General features: G+C 38.3%; 1 protein-coding gene across 4 annotated transcripts in view; it reads right to left on the reverse strand.

The window, feature by feature from the left end:
• BTRC (beta-transducin repeat containing E3 ubiquitin protein ligase) overlaps positions 1–16,769 on the reverse strand; it is a 185,893-nt gene that overhangs the window by 109,641 nt on the left and 59,483 nt on the right. The window lies entirely within an intron of this gene.

Raw genomic sequence — 16,769 nt, forward strand, 5'->3', positions numbered from 1 at the left:
CAGAGAATATAGAAAAGCTCACAGCTATTCAACATCACTCTTAGGAAAAACAGAACTCATGGGTATCACCCCCCAATGGTAAAGTACTGCAATTCTCAGAGGCCTAAGCAGCGAAACAGTCAAGAGATTGGTCTTTTTTTTTTTTTTCCCCAATGAGGCCTACATAAATAACCTGGGTTTCTCTCATCATGAAAAATGACAAAGAGTTTCCTAAATGCTGCCTGTCTACCAAGATTCCATATCCTGACAGTCCACATAAAATACCAAGTCTAAAAACTAACACAAGGAAGGACAGCAAGACAATAAAACACTACCACAGGGCTTCCCTGGTGGCGCAGTGGTTGAGAATCTGCCTGCCAATGCAGGGGACATGGGTTCGAGCCCTGGTCTGGGAAGATCCCACATGCCACGGAGCAACTGGGCCCGTGAGCCACAACTACTGAGCCTGCGTGTCTGGAGCCTGTGCTCCGCAACAAGAGAGGCCGCGATAGTGAGAGGCCCGCGCACCGCGAAGAAGAGTGGCCCCCACTTGCTGCAGCTGGAGAGGGCCCTCGCACAGAAACGAAGACCCAACACAGCCATAAATAAATAAATTAATTAATTAATTAATTTAAAAAAAAAAAAAAAAAAACACTACCACATAAAACAGCACAATAGTGAAAGAAGGTACAAATAGCTGTGGCAGTCACAAAACAACCAACAATGATTCCTGAATAGCACATAAAGAACTCCTGTGGTACTCTGGCCTCTACTCAGCACACAGATGGCAATAACAAGAAGGTAATCTTGGAATATAAAGAAAGTAATATGTACCTCTCCAGAGGATACAGGTGAGTCTTAACTGCCCATAGGAAGAATTTCTCTGGTAAGGACAGTACATCCACAGAGGCTCCCACCACCCTTAAAGTTTTCATCAATTTGATTTTTCCGGTCTGTGCTTCTTATACTGGGGTAACTCCAGGCGCCCGGGGGTACCTATACTCTCCCTTCTGCCATTAGGGGTCATGTTAAGTTAGGGCAGTTAGGTAAAATCTGACATTATTCAACATAAAAGCAATAAACCCTCTTTGTGGAGTGAAAAGTTTAATTTTTCAGATCCATCAGGAAATACAACAAAAAAAATTTTTAAGGAAATCTGATCCTCTCACAATAAGATGATCTGGTTTAATCTAGATATTAGATAATGTTGCATATTAGCCTGTAAATGAACATTACCTGCATCACAGACACATCAAAATACTTAGCAATGGAGGAATCTATTATTACCAAACTTAAAACAGAGTATTTACAACAACCAAGTAGGCATCCTGAAAGACAAGTCAGTCCTAATGGTGTCATTCTTCCAAGACAATTTCTAGCATAAAGTAAAATACACCAAATTCAGGTCATCTCTAACTTTTCTTAGTTAAATATACATAAAAGTTGAAAGGGTAGAAGCTGAACAATAAGTTTCAATTTTAGCTAAAATGTTTTAAAATCCATAATTATACTTTCTTTTTAATAAATGATCTTCAATAATATATTTCCAACATTTTGCACATATACTTTAATTTTGTTCCCAATCAAGGCTAAAGGGTCACTTTCAGTGTCCCTAATGATCTCCATCCATTCTGTAGACTGTAGTTTATCACTACCATCATTTTAATTTTCCCGGTGTCTATTCTTGTATAGAATAAGGGTAAAATGCAATAAAAGTCAAATAATTGTACAAACACACTGCTGTGAAGATAAAGACGTTGACATCATTGAAACTGAACTGTTAGCTGGCTGGCAGTGCCACTATTTAATAGCTTGAAATGTGCATTTGTTCATCAACAAGAGTCCAAATTCAGCATACAAAATCCAATTCAGAAGGGATCATCGTAGTGTGAGTTGTATGAAAGCCAAATGTATAAAATTTGAGGATTGCCCATAAATCAGACTCAGCATGTTTTCCTTTTTTCCATGTAACTGTGTAGTCTTTGGAATGATTGTTTAATTATCATGACTTCTTTCTGAATACAGAACACTTGTGTATATGTATGTGCATAAACACTTGTGTTTATGAGTATAGGTCTTCCCACCCTATATATGTTATTTAATAATTTTCTTCAAATTATCTAAGTCCATTCATTCATTCAGCAAAAATTCATAAAGCACATACTCTGTATCAAGCACTTGATACTGTGCTTGACATTGGAAATATAAACAAAATATAGTCCTACTCTCAAGGAACTGAGCAATCACAATAAGCATATCAGTGCTTATGACAGAGGTATCTATTGCATGCTGTTGGTACAGATGCTCTACGTTAAAGCCAGGGAGTGAAAAGATCAGTGAGGGCCTTTATCCTAGAGGTGAAACAACTTGAGCGAACTGTGGAATTTAATTAGCCAGGTAGATAAAAGTGGGAGGCAGGGGGTAAGGGAAGATAGGTGTTTTCAGTAGCATTCTCCAGGTAGGGAAAACAGGATATGCAAAGACACAGAGCATGGGAGAACACAGCACCTTTGGAGAACTGTGAATTTGAAATGGCTAAAAATTACATGGGATAGAGTGACCAAAATCAATGTAACCAGGTGACAAACATAGAATTTAATTAAGTACAGAATAAAGTTGAAAATCAGAAAGTATTACTATCAATAAAATAGTAATACCTGGGAGGACATTTAAAATATTTCCTTTTTTCTACTTCTCTGTATTTTCTATAATTATTAAATTTTTATTTTATTTTATAATTTTATAATAAAATGGTAATAATAAATATATTTTAAAACAAAATTATATTTGCCTGGGCATGCCTGTGTGTGTACATGCATGCATAAATGGATAAGTCATTCTAGACTGAAGGAAACTAGCATACTGATTGATGATTATCTTAAAGTAGAAGAAGTATGAGTGATACTTTCTTGTTTATATATTTACCAAATAGTTTACATATTCTACTATAAACAATAAGTTAGTTTTATAAGCAGATGAAAATGTAGGGTTTCCCCCACACACAAAACAAAAACATTTTTGACTTCTCACTATATGCAAACTCCTAATGTAAGGAGTATAGCTAGGATAAACATAGGTCAAATGTCAATATATGCACAAAAAAGAACTGAATTTTTAAAAAAATTCTATTGTACTTGATTTACAATGTTGTGTTAATTTCTTCTGTACAGCAAAGTGACTCAGTTATGCAGATATATATATATATTTTTTTCATATTCTTTTCCATTATGGTTTGTCACAAGATATTGAATATAGTTCCCTGTGCTATACAGTAGGACCTTGTAGTTTATCCATCCCATATACATAGTTTGCCTCTGCTAATCCCAAACTCCCATTCCTTCCCTCTCGTACCCTTGGCAACCACAAGTCTGTTCTCTGTATCTGTGAATTTGTTTTTGTTTCGTAGATATGTTGATTGGTATCGTATTTTAGATTCCACATGTAAGTGATATCATATGGTATTTGTCTTCCTCTTTCTGACTTACTTCCTTTAGTATGATAATCTCTAGGTCCATCCATGTTGCTGCAAATGGCATTATTTCATTCTTTTTGATGGCTAATATTCCATTGTATATATATATACCACATCTTCTTAATCCATTCATCTCTCAATGGACATTTAGGTTGCTTCCATGTCTTGGCTATCGTAAATAGTGCTCCTATGAACATAGGGGTGCATGTATCTTTTCAAATTACAGCTTTGTCTGGGTATATGCCCAGGAATGGGATTGCTGGATCATATGGCAACTCCATTTTTAGTTTTTGGAGGAACCTACATACTGTTTTCCATAGTGGCTGCACCAATACACTCCCACCAACAGTGTAAGAGCATTCCCTTTTCTCCACACCCTCTTTAGCATTTGTTATTTGTAGACTTTTTAATGATGGCCATTCTGACTGGCGTGAGGTGGTACCTCACTGTAGTTTTGATTTGCATTTCTTTAATAATTAGCGCTGTTGAGCATCTTTTCAGGTGCCTATTGGCCATCTGTATGTCTTCTTTGAAGAAATGTCTATTTAGGTCTTCTGCCCTTTTTCAATTGGGTTGTTTGTTTTTCTGTTGTTGAGTTGTATGAGATGTTTGTATATTTTGGAAATTAAGCCCTTGTTGGTTGCATTGTTTGCAAATATTTTCTCCCATTCCACAGTTTGTCTTTTCATTTTGTTTACAGTTTCCTTCACTGTGCAAAAATTTGTAAGTTTGATTAGGTCCCATTTGTTTATTTTTATTTCTATTGCATTGGAAGACTGACCTAAGAAAACATTGGTAGATAAGATTTATGTCAAAGAATGTTTTGCCTACGATCACTTCTAGGAGTTATAGGGTGTCATATCTTACGTTTAAGACATTTATTTATTTATTTATTTATTTTTTGGCTGTGCCAGGTCTTAGTTGCAGCATACGGGATCTTTCGTTGCAGCACGTGGGCTTCTCTCTAGTTGTGGCGTGTGGGCTCCAGAATGCATGGGCTTAGTAGTTGCGGTGCATGGACTCTCTAGTTGTGGTGCGTGGGCTCCAGAGCGCACGGGCTCAGTAGTTACCGCACGTGGGGTCCAGAGCACGTGGGCTCTGTAGTTGCGGCACACGGGTTCTCTAGTTGTGGTGCACAGGCTTAGTTGCCCCGAGGCATGTGGGATCTTAATTCCCTGACCAGGGATCTTAATTCCCTGACCAGGGATCGAACCTGTGTCCCCTGCATTGGAAGGCAGATTCTTAACCACTAGACCACCTGGGAAGTCCCATGTTTAAGTCTTTAAGCCATTTGGAGTTTATTTTTGCACATGTTGTGAGGGTATGTTCTAACTTCTTTGATTTACATGCAGCACCACATGCTGAAGAGACTTTTTCCCATTTTATATTCTTGCCTCCTTTGTTGAAGATTAATTGACCATAGGTGTATGGGTTTTTTTCTGGGCTCTCTACTCTGTTCCATTAATCCATATGCCTGTTCTTATGCCAATACCACACTGTTTTGATTACTGTAGCTTTGTAGTATTGTCTGAAGTCTGGGAGGGTTATGCCTCCTAGTTTGTTCTTTTTCCTCAGGATTGCTTTGGCAATTCTGGGTCTTTTATAGTTCCATATAAATTTTAGGATTATTTGTTCTAGTTCTGTGAAAAATATCATGGGTAATTTGATAGAGATCACATTAAATCTGTAGATTGCTTTGGGCAGTGTTGCCATTTTAAAAATATTAATTCTTCTAATCCAAGAGTATGGGATATCTTTCCATTTCTTTAAATCATCTTTAGTATCCTTTATCAATGTTTTGTAGTTCTCAGCATATAAGTTTTTCACCTCCTCGGTGAGATTTATTACTAAGGTTTTTTTGTTTGTTTGTTTTGTTTTCTGATGTAATTTCAAAAGGGATTGTTTGCTTACATTTCTTTTCTGATATTATTAGTGTAAAGAAATGCAGCCAATTTCTGTGTGTTAATCTTGTATCCTGCTACCTTGCTGAATTCGTTTATCAGTTGTAGTAGTTTTTGTGTGGAGTCTTTAGGGTTTTCTATATATAGTATCATGTCATCTGCATATAATGACAATTTTAGCTCTTCCTTACCTATTTGAATACCTTTTTTTTTTCTCTTGTCTGATGGCTGTGGCTAAGACTTCTAATACTGTGTTGAAGACAAGTGGTGAGAATGGGCATCCTTGTCTTGTTCCAGATTTTAGTGGGAAGGCTTTCAGCTTTTCACCATTGAGTATTATATTGGCTGTGAGTTTGTCATAAATAGCTTTTATTATGTTGAGATATGTTCCCTCTACACCCATTTTCGTAAGGTTTTTATCATGAATGGATGTTGAATTTTATCAAATGCTCTGTGTCTACTGAGATGATCATGTGGCTTTTGTCCTTTCTTTTTTTTAAAAAAAAATATTTATTTATTTATTTATTTGGCTGTGCCAGGTCTTAGTTGCAGCATGCAGGACCTAGTTCCCTGACCAGGGATCAGACCCGGGCCCCCTGCATTGGGAGCACGGAGTCTTAACCACTGGACCACCAGGGAAGTCTCTGTCCTTTCGTTTGTTGATGTGGTGTATGACACTGATTAGTATGGCACTGTTGAACCATCCTTGTGACCCTGGGATGAATACAACTTGGTCATGGTTTTATGTGTTGCTGGTTTCGGTTTGCTAATATTTTGCTGAGAATTTTTGCGTCTACATTCATCAAAGATACTGGCCTGTAATTTTCTTTTTTGGTAGTGTCTTCGTCTGGTTTTGGTATAAGGGTGACGGTGGCTTCACAGAATGTCTTTGGGAGCGTTCAAAAGGAACTGAATTTTTTATTGAATAGAAATTATGCAGTACTGAGATGATTTATATACAGTGGGAGGGTGATCAATTAGGACTTTGATAAGTAAGCATTTTTGTCATGGGGTAATTTTCCTTATGGTATTGTTTTGTAATAAGTTTTACATGTTCATTTACATTCAGTGTGATAATCCATATTCCCCTAAAACCTGAAATGTAAAATAAGGCTTCCATACATGTATATATACGTATATTCTGAATAATGCTTAATTTTCCTAGTATTGCTCCACATTAACATTTCATGTAGCAGATGGTAAGATTTAGTAGACTTCTAAGTATTTTTCTTTTTTAATTTTATTGAAGTATAGTTGACTTACAATGTTGTGTTAATTTCTGCTGTACAGCAAACTGACTCAGTTATACATATACATATGCTTTTTCATATTCTTTTCCATTATGGTTTATCACATACTGAATATAGTTCCCCGAAATCTAAGTATTCTTAAACAGTAAAATATATTACATAATCTCTCCTGAAGTCAATCCTCAACAATTTCAACCTTTGACAAGGAACCCTAGCTAATATTAAAATATATGATTCAAGCTCAAAAATTCCTTAAAATTACTAGCTATACTTGACACCTAAAATATTATAAAGCCATATAAATCCACCTATATTCTTTTTTTTTTTAAGGCATTGACTAGTACATTTTTTAAAAATATTTATTTATTTATTTATTTGGTTGTGCCGGGTCTTAGTTGCAGCTCACAGCCTCCTTAGTTGTGGCACGTGTGCTCCTTAGTTGTGGCCAGCAGGCTCCTTAGTTGCACCTCACAGGCTCCTTAGTTGTGGCTCGCGGGCTCCTTAGTTGCAGCTCACAGGCTCCTAAGTTGTGGCTTGCTGGCTCCTTAGTTGTGGTATGCGAACTCTTAGTTGTGGCATGCTTCTGGGATCTAGTTCTCTGACCAGGGATTGAACCCAGGCCCCCTGCGTTGGGAGCGCAGAGTCTTAACCACTGCACCACCAGGGAAGTCCCAACCTATATTCTTATTGTTAGAATTTCTCTTCTTCTTTAATGTCTAAAGAAAATAAAGGATCTGAATTACTCAGCTATTTTTAAGCACTTTCTATTGCTCATTCTCATTTAATAGTACAGATTACGACTGCCATTTGCTGAGGAAAAACAAATGATTCCACAAAATACACCCACTGTTAATCAACAGAAATCCTCTTAATCACCTATTGACTTTCCAGGACAAAACAATGGAATGATGGAAATGAAAATACATTCAAACTAAACAGGTCCTCAAATAATCTATTTAAATAATATTTACAGCATCTTCTTTACCACTAGTTGTTTTTTTTTTTAATATTTATTTATTTGGCTGCATTGGGTCTTAGTTGCAGCATGCAGGATCTTCAGTTGTGGCATGCAGGATCTTTTAGTTGTGGCATGTGAACTCTTAGTTGCAGCATGTGGGATCTAGCTCCCTGACCAGAGATCGAACCCGTGTCCCTTGCACTGGGAGCGTGGAGACTTAACCACTGGACCACCAGGAAGTCCCCCTGTCACTAGTTTAAAATGTGTGGTTTGTAATGTCAATAATCAAACCATCCCAATGTTGCCATTTCCATCTGAGTTACTGAGGATAATCCAACATATTCAGCAACAACTCTATGGCTCTTCCTTTTCTATTGTCACAGAATTTTTACTTTGAAGGTGCTTCAAATTCGCTAAATATTTGCGATAATTTCTAAGAAAAAAATACTATGAAACTATTACTAAGTCACTTCCTTAAACACGTTCAGCAATATTAGTAGAAATGAGTATTCCTACTGGGACAACCACTTTGAAGAATTACTTGAACTATATTTTTTAAAGTTAAAAATACACTTTCTCTATGACCCAGCAATTCCACTCGAGAGGCATTAAGCCAAGAGAAATAAAAATCCATATCCACAAAAAGACATACAAACTGTATACTGTAGCTTTATTCATAGTAGACAAAAATAGGAACAATCCAAATGTCTACCAATGGATGAATGGAAAAACAAATTGTAGTATATTAATGCAATGGAATTTACTTAGCAATAAAAAAGAATAAGTTACAGATAAACATAACAAAATGGATAAATCTCAAAAACATTATGCTGATCAAGAGGACACAGGGAATTCCCTGGCAGTCCAGTGGTTAGGACTCCGTGCTTCCACTGCAGGGGGCAGGGGTTTGATCCCTGGTCAGGGAACTAAGATCCTGCATGCTGTGTGGCATGGCCAGAAAAAAAAAAAAGAACAGACACGATGTGCACTCTGTGAATGTATACTCTGTGACTGCATTTATATAAGGTTCAGGTACAGGCAAATCTAATCTTCGGTGACAAATCAGAAGAGTAATTGCATATGGGATATGGGTACTAACTGGAAGGGAGTACAAAGGAACTTTCTCAGATTATGGAAATGCTCTATATCTTGAGAGTGAGGTTACACAAATGTATACATTTGTCAAATTCATCTACGGGTACACAAGATGTGTATATTTTACTATATGTAATTTTTACATAAACAAAAACCTAAATAAGCAATAAGGCAAAACCCAAGCAAGAAAGATGCAAATGTACTAAGATTGTTTTAATTCTAGTAGTGGAAACAGGAAAGACTAGACTTAAGTCTATATCTGCCACTTAGTCAATCAGCAATGTTGAGCACCTGTGCACAATGAACCTGACATAGAACAAACTGTTGGATTAACAGAATAAAACCAGCATATAAGCCCATTTCTTCCATTTTTGCTACAGAGAACTTAAATGATTTCTCTGAAGATAAGAAAAGAAAAATAAACATTCATACTTATAGCATTGTTGGGGAAAGCAAAATTTTCTCAATACCTGCACGAAGTGTAGGCTTTGCTATGATACAGAACTGGGCTGTAAGGTATGAAAAAAAAAAAAAAGATTTAATTCAATAGTGTACTGTTTTATGCCAAGGTGAAACATTATTTGCTGAAAGCTTCCAAACCTAGCCCTCTGTGCAGTTTTCTGATAATATAGAACCCATTTATCTTCCAGACCCTGTTCTAAGTGAAACAGGAAGGAAGGGGGCAGGGCACAACCTTTAAAAGAATGACATAGCCACAGGACATGACAAAAAATGGTTAGAACTAACTAGATCCAAGATGGTGGAAGAGTCAACTACCAGTAGACCTTGAGCTTCATTATGCACTCGTTGTAATACATCAGCATGCTAAATGACACACCCACCAGTGCCATGACAATTCTGAAGCTAAGCATAAAAGACCAAAAAGTGGGCGGTAGCCCAACTCCTGGAAATCCCTGCCCCTTCCCCTGAAATAGTTGGAATAATCCTCCCACGCATTAGCCTATGAAGTTAAACAGCCCAAAAAAACTAATCAAGCCATATTTTCAGGGCCTCTCACCTTCTGAGATGGCCCACACTCTGTCTGTGGAGTGTGTCTTCTCTATAAATAAATCCACTTCTTACCTATCACTTTGTCTCTCATTGAATTCTTTCTGTGATGAGACATAAAGAACCTGAGCTTCATTAAGTCCTGAGACCAGGTGTGTAATCTCAATTAAAAGACAGTGGGTTTAAGTCTCTGAGTTGCATGGTTTCATAAGGATTTAATAAAAGTCAACTCAAGTCAACTCGTACCCTAACAACAACCCTATGAGATAGATACTATTATCATCCCTACTTAACTGATAAGGAAACTGAGGTATAGAGAAGTCAAGTACATACCCAACGTTACATGTAGACAGAGCCAGGCTCAAATCTCAAGCAGTCTGGTGCCAGAGTGAAACTGAGCAGAACCCCACAGGGTCCTCCCTAGTACAAAAGCCTTTTTCTTGTTTGCAGGAAAAAAAGGCTTCAGCCTCCTAGACCTTCCCTGAGTTCCAATGGGCAGATTCAAACAGTTACTAATTAAGTGAGGGAATGAAGAAACAAAGGAAAGGAGTCAAGAAACAATAGCGCAGCAATGGGGCAGGGTCCTTGTTCCTCCTCAAGGGATATACATAACAATCTGATACACATCTCTGAGTTTTATCTACAGGAACTAAGGCCCCCCCACCCAGGTGGAAGATGGTAACTTCAAGCTAAGCACTATCACATGGACCCAAGACTGGCTGGAACCAGAAGGCTAATGATTGAGATTCCTGAAACACCACCCTGTTATCACACTACCAACCAATCTGAGGAAGGTCACACACCCTGCAGTCCTCCCCACCAAATTTTGAGCAAGAGCTGCCCATTCTCCTTGCTTGGCCCTTGTCATAAACCTTTTTCTGCTCCAAATTCTGACAGTTCAGTTTGTTTGGCCTTACTGTGCGTAAGATACAAGAACTTGGGTTTGACAAGGACTCTTAACCACTACACCATATACTGGCCTCTGGGCTTCTTTTCTAAGATGTTTTTTAAGCATCTCTTTTCTGCCTATGTCACACAATTTCACCCCTGCAATACAATTCAAGGCCCACACACCAATTTATTCTGAATTTTTCAGCAAAAATTTCTAAATCAATTTGTCTCCAAATATACTCCAGAAGTACAGTAATTTGTAAGGGGACTCAATATTTTAAAAAAATAGATATTTGTTGATTTTTTTGACTAAGACTAAACAGAGAAAGCCCTGACAGTGATGGTAATTTTGTTCACAAATCTTTCCTACTGGCCTTAGAGTCAAAATTGTTTTAGGCTGAAAGAAATTTTGAATTGTTCTTCATATCTTAGTGTCCAATTCAGATGATTTTGACTTGTACAATTTTTAGTTGCACATGATTATCTTTACCACTTATCTAACATAGTTCAAATCATCAGTTTTTATTGAGCCCCAACTACTAAAAAGGAGGTCAATGGATAAGTGTTAAGAGATTGCTTCTGCTCTCAAGGAATTTTCTAGCCTAACATTTCTCATAGTAAGCTAGGATACAATAACTACTAGGATCTATTGAATTCCCAGCTCCACATTCCAGGGTGGGAAGAAGCATGTGGGTGGCAATGTAGTGTCTTGCTGTTGTTTTAATTTGCATTTCCCTGATGTCTAAACATATAGAGGATCTTCTCATGTGCTTATTTGCTGTTTGTGTATCTTTTTTTGGTATTATATCCATTCAAATTTTTTGCTCATTAATCGCCCTTTTTTATTGGGTAGTTTATCTTATTATTTATTGTTTTGTAAGAGTTCTGAATTCAAGTCTTTCATCAAATATGTATTTTACAAATATTTTCTTCCAGTCACTGCCTTACTTGTTCATTTTCTAAACAGTATCTTTTTAAAAATCAGACGTTTTAAACTGTGATTAAGTCCAACTTATTTTATTTTTTTTTATGGTTCATGTTTTTGTCTTCTCGAAAAAATATTTTCTTTTTTTTTTTTGAATTCCTTTATTTTTTTAATTTTTATTTATTTATTTATTGTTGGCTGTGTTGGGTCTTCGTTTCTGTGCAAGGGCTTTCTCTAGTTGCGGCAAGCGGGGGCCACTCTTCATCGCGGTGCGCAGGCCTCTCACTATCGCGGCCTCTTGTTGCGGAGCACAAGCTCCAGACGCGCAGGCTCAGTAGTTGTGGCTCACGGGCCTAGTTGCTCCGTGGCATGTGGGATCCTCCCAGGCCAGGGCTCGAACCCGTGTCCCCTGCATTAGCAGGCAGATTCTCAACCACTGCGCCACCAGGGAAACCCGAAAAAATATTTTCTAATGTGAAGTCACAACGAATTTTTTTCTCATTTTCTTCTAGTAGTTTTATAATTTTAGCTCATATTTAGGTCTACAATCCAGTTTGAGTTAATTTTTGAATATGGTGCAATATATCTAGTCAAGGTTCATTATTTTGCATATAGATGTCCAATTGTTCCAGCATGATTTGTTGAAAACACTGAGACCAATGCTTTTAATATAATAGAGCACAAGAAGTTCATTGATATGCTTTCAGATTCTATACTACAACTAATCCTTAAGAAATCACAACTACCTGAAAAGGATATTAAAACACTTCTACGTTTTCAAACTATATATCTGTGTGAGGCTGGAATTCTACATGTATTACAAGCAAAACACCACATCACAACTTACTGAATGCAGAAGCAGACATGAGAATCCAGCTGTCTTATTAATCCAGACATTAGAGATTATAAAAAGGTAATACAATGTTAGTCTTAAATTTTTGTTTTAGAAAATAGGTTTTTTTAAATAAAAATATTCATATGCATTAACATATAATGGATTTATTGTAGCTATTTTAGTCAGTTTTTTAATGAATAAATTAATATTTAAATTTTTTCTCAGTTCTGATTTCAAATATAATAAATATCAATAGATATACCCCATATAAACAAAACCACTTTGGAGTCCTCAATAATTTTTAAGAGTGCAAAGGAGTCCTGACATCAAAACCAAACTGCCCACATCTCTTCCTTCAATTACTGAAACTATCTTTATGATAGCTAGAGTAATACATCTAAACGCAAATCTGATCAGGTCAAACTTGTGTTTAAATACTTTCAACAGGGAATTCTCTGGTGGCACGGTGGTTAAGAATCTGCCAGCCAATGCAGGGGACATGGGTTCGAGCCCTGGTCCGGGAAGATCCCACATGCTGCAGAGCAACTAAGTCTGTGCGCCACAACTACTGAGCCTGCACTCTAGAGCCCACGAGCCACAACTACTGAAGCCCGTGTGCCTAGAGCCCAGGCTCCGCAACAAGAGAAGCCACCACAATGAGAAGCCTGAGCACCGCAAGGAAGAACAGCCCCTACCTGCTGCAACTAGAGAAAGCCCACGTACAGCAATGAAGACCCAATGCAGCCAAAAGTAAATAAATAAAATAAATAAATTTATTTAAAAAAAAATACTTTCAACAGCTTAGTACTCTTAGCATCAAGATGAAACATTCAATGGCCTACAAATCCTGCCATGATCAAGCTTCCCCAGTCTTTCCTAACTCTATTCTCCTCTATTCTCCTCATTCTCTGAAATGATTTCTTTTTTTTTTTTTTTCCCAGCAGAGTCCTTAAATGCACAAAACCCCACCTGTCCTCAGGGCCTTTGAACTGGCCTGAAATGCTCTCCCCCACCTCCCTTTTTGCCTAATCCCTACTCATCATTCAGTTCTTAACTCAAACCTTGATTACCTGATCTTCCTTACCCCCACCCTCAGGTTAAATCAGGTTCCTCTTTTATATATTCTCATGGCTCCCTGCACATTTCTGTTAGGGTAACCACCGACCGAAACTGCCTGCCCTGGCCAGGCCGGATAGTAACCACTTGCATGAGGTACCTTACAACAGGAGATCCTGGTAAGGAACGCGGAAACTGACAAGCTATCACCAACCGTAAGAATTCGGGAAAGGTCAAAAGGAGAGAGGAGACGCCAGTCCATATGTCCTACCAACCTCCCAGAATCCTTCCTACTGGAATCCATCTTGGCTGTGTGATGCGTGCGCCACCAGGAAGCACCTTGAGTCAGAATGATTGGCCAGAGACAACCGGGAAACTAACCCCATTACCATAAAACCTGAGACTGCAAGCCATGTGGCAGAGCAGTTCTCCTGGGTTCCCTTACCCTGCTGCTCTCTGCCCGGGCACCCCTTCCCAAAAAGTCTCTTGCTTTGTCAGCACGTGCGTCTCCTCAGACAATTCATTTCCAAGTGTTAGACAAGAGCCCACTCTCAGGCCCTAGAAGGGGTCCCCCTTCCTGCAACATTTCCTTAACAGAACTTATCAGTTTGGGGGATTTGGGGATTATGTAATTTAAATAGTAATTTAATCTAAGGTCAGACACCATAAGACTCTAAGAGGAAAACAAAGGCAGAACACTCTATGACATAAATCACAGCAAGATCCTTTTTAACCCACCTCCTAGAGAAATGGAAATAAAAACAAAAATAAACAAATGGGACCTAATGAAACTTAAAAGCTTTTGCACAGCAAAGGAAACCATAAACAAGATGAAAAGACAACCCTCAGAATGGGAGAAAATATTTGCCAACGAAGCAACTAACAAAGGATTAATCTCCAAACTATATAAGCAGCTCATGCAGCTCAATATCAAAAAAACAAACAACCCAATCCAAAAATGGGCAGAAGACCTAAAGAGACATTTCTCCAAAGAAGATATACAGATTGCCAACAAACACATGACAGGATGCTCAACATCACTAATCATTAGAGAAATGCAAATCAAAACTACAATGAGGTGTCACCTCATACCGGTCAGAATGGCCATCATCAAAAAATCTACAAACAATAAATGCTGGAGAGGGTGTGGAGAAAAGGGAACCCTCTGGCACTGTTGGTGGGAATGTAAATTGATACAGCCACTATGGAGAACAGTATGGAGGTTCCTTAAAAAACTAAAAATAGGGCTTCCCTGGTGGCGCAGTGGTTGAGAGTCTGCCTGCCAATGCGGGGGACACGGGTTCGAGCCCTGGTCTGGGAGGATCCCACATGCCACAGAGCAGCTAGGCCCGTGTGCCACAACTACTGAGCCTGCACGTCTGGAGCCTGTGCTCTGCAACAAGAGAGGCCACGACGGTGGGGGGCCCACGCACCGCGATGAAGAGTGGCCCCCGCTTGCTGCAACTAGAGAAAGCCCTCGCACAGAAACGAAGACCCAACACAGCCAAAAATAAATAAATAAATTAATTAATTAATTTAAAAAAAAAAAAAAAACTAAAAATAGAACTACCATATGACCCAGCAATCCCACTACTGGGCATATACTCTGAGAAAACCATAACAAAAAGAGTCACGTACCACAATGTTCATTGCAGCACTATTTACAACAACCAGGACATGGAAGCAACCTAAGTGTCCATCAACAGATGAATGGATAAACAAGATGTGGCACGTATATACAATGGAATATTACTCAGCCATAAAAAGAAGCGAAATTGAGTTATTTGTAGTGAGGTGGCTGGACCTAGAGACTGTCATACAGAGTGAACTTGGACCTAGAGACTGTCATACAGAGTGAAGTAAGTCAGAAAGAGAAAAATAAACACCGTATGCTAACACATATATATGGAATCTAAAAAAAAAAAAAAAGGTTCTGAAGAACCTAGAAGCAGGACAGGAATAAAGACGCAGATGTAAAGAATGGACTTGAGGATGCGGGGAGGGGGAAGGGTAAGCTGGGACGAAGTGAGAGAGTGGCGTTGACATATATACACTACCAAATGTAAAATAGATAGCTAGTGGGAAGCAGCCTCATAGCACAGGGAGATCAGCTCAGTGCTTTGTGACTACCTAGAGGGGTGGGATAGGGAGGGTGGGATAGGGAGGGTGGGAGGGAGACGCAAGAGGGAGGGGATATGGGGATATAAGTATATGTAGAGCTGATTCACTTTGTTATACAGCAGAAACTAACAACAATGTAAAGCAATTATACTCCAATAAAGATGTTAAAAAATAATAATTTAATAGCTTAAGATAATATAAATATAATAATCATAATATATAAAACTTATAAATAAAATTTTGCCTATGTGTCATGAGTATTTTTCTAAGTTCAATAGTTCTCATCAGATTCTCAAAGGAGTACATGACCCCTGTATACTGAAGAATTAATCTTACCCAAAGAGAGGCCTGGTCTTTCCCCTTGGTTACTGGCAGGTGGTGTCCCCCTGGAACTTCTTACCTAACAGAACTTTGACTGGGGGCTTTGGCCACAGGACTAATGTGATTCATGATGGAGGCTTTGAGCCACATTTAGTTCCAATCCTAAGAAGGAACAGAGACTAAAAGCATTAGTGTAACCTACAGGAGGGGCTAGAGACTAAAAATCAGCCATGTGAGCAGCCTGTAATTGAGCCACAATAAAAACTCTGTACACAAAAGGCTTGGGTGAGTTTCCCTGATTGGCAATATCCTGTGTGTACTGTCACATACAGTGGCCCAGAGGCAATAATGCCATCCATGATTCCATGGGGAGAGGATGACAGGAATTTCTACATTTGGTTCCCTCCAGATTCTATCCTGTATGTCTCTTTTTTTGCTAATTTTAACCTGAATCCTCTCCCTGTAATAAACCGTGAATATAACAGCTTTCAGTGAGTTCTGTGAGTCCTTTCTAGTGAGTTACCAAACCTGAGTGGCGGGGTTGGGGGGGGGCCCCCCCTTACAACTGGTATCTGAAGGAGGGCAGCCTTATACGGACTGTTCTCTCAGACTGCAGTCTGGTGAAACTCATTCCAACCCCAATAAGATTTTAAAAAACCAAAAAGCTAGACTGAGTTCCTTGAGAGCCGAAACTTCATCAATATGATATATAGTAAAAAACAAACAAACAAAAAAACATACGATGTTGGAAATAAATTGATACTCTCAGGATATCAATATTCTCTAACATTAACAGCAATAATGTTAATGACAATGAAGATAAGGATGATAAAAACAGCAACTATTTACTGCATGCCCTTACTATAGTCTCCACTTACAGATGAATTTAGAGTGAAAATGACTTGCTCAAGATCATACCACTAGTGACAGACAGTATATAAGCCCTGATTTAACTAA

The sequence above is a fragment of the Balaenoptera ricei genome, chromosome 16 (genome assembly GCF_028023285.1).
Source record: "Balaenoptera ricei isolate mBalRic1 chromosome 16, mBalRic1.hap2, whole genome shotgun sequence".
In the NCBI taxonomy this organism is placed as follows: domain Eukaryota; kingdom Metazoa; phylum Chordata; class Mammalia; order Artiodactyla; family Balaenopteridae; genus Balaenoptera; species Balaenoptera ricei.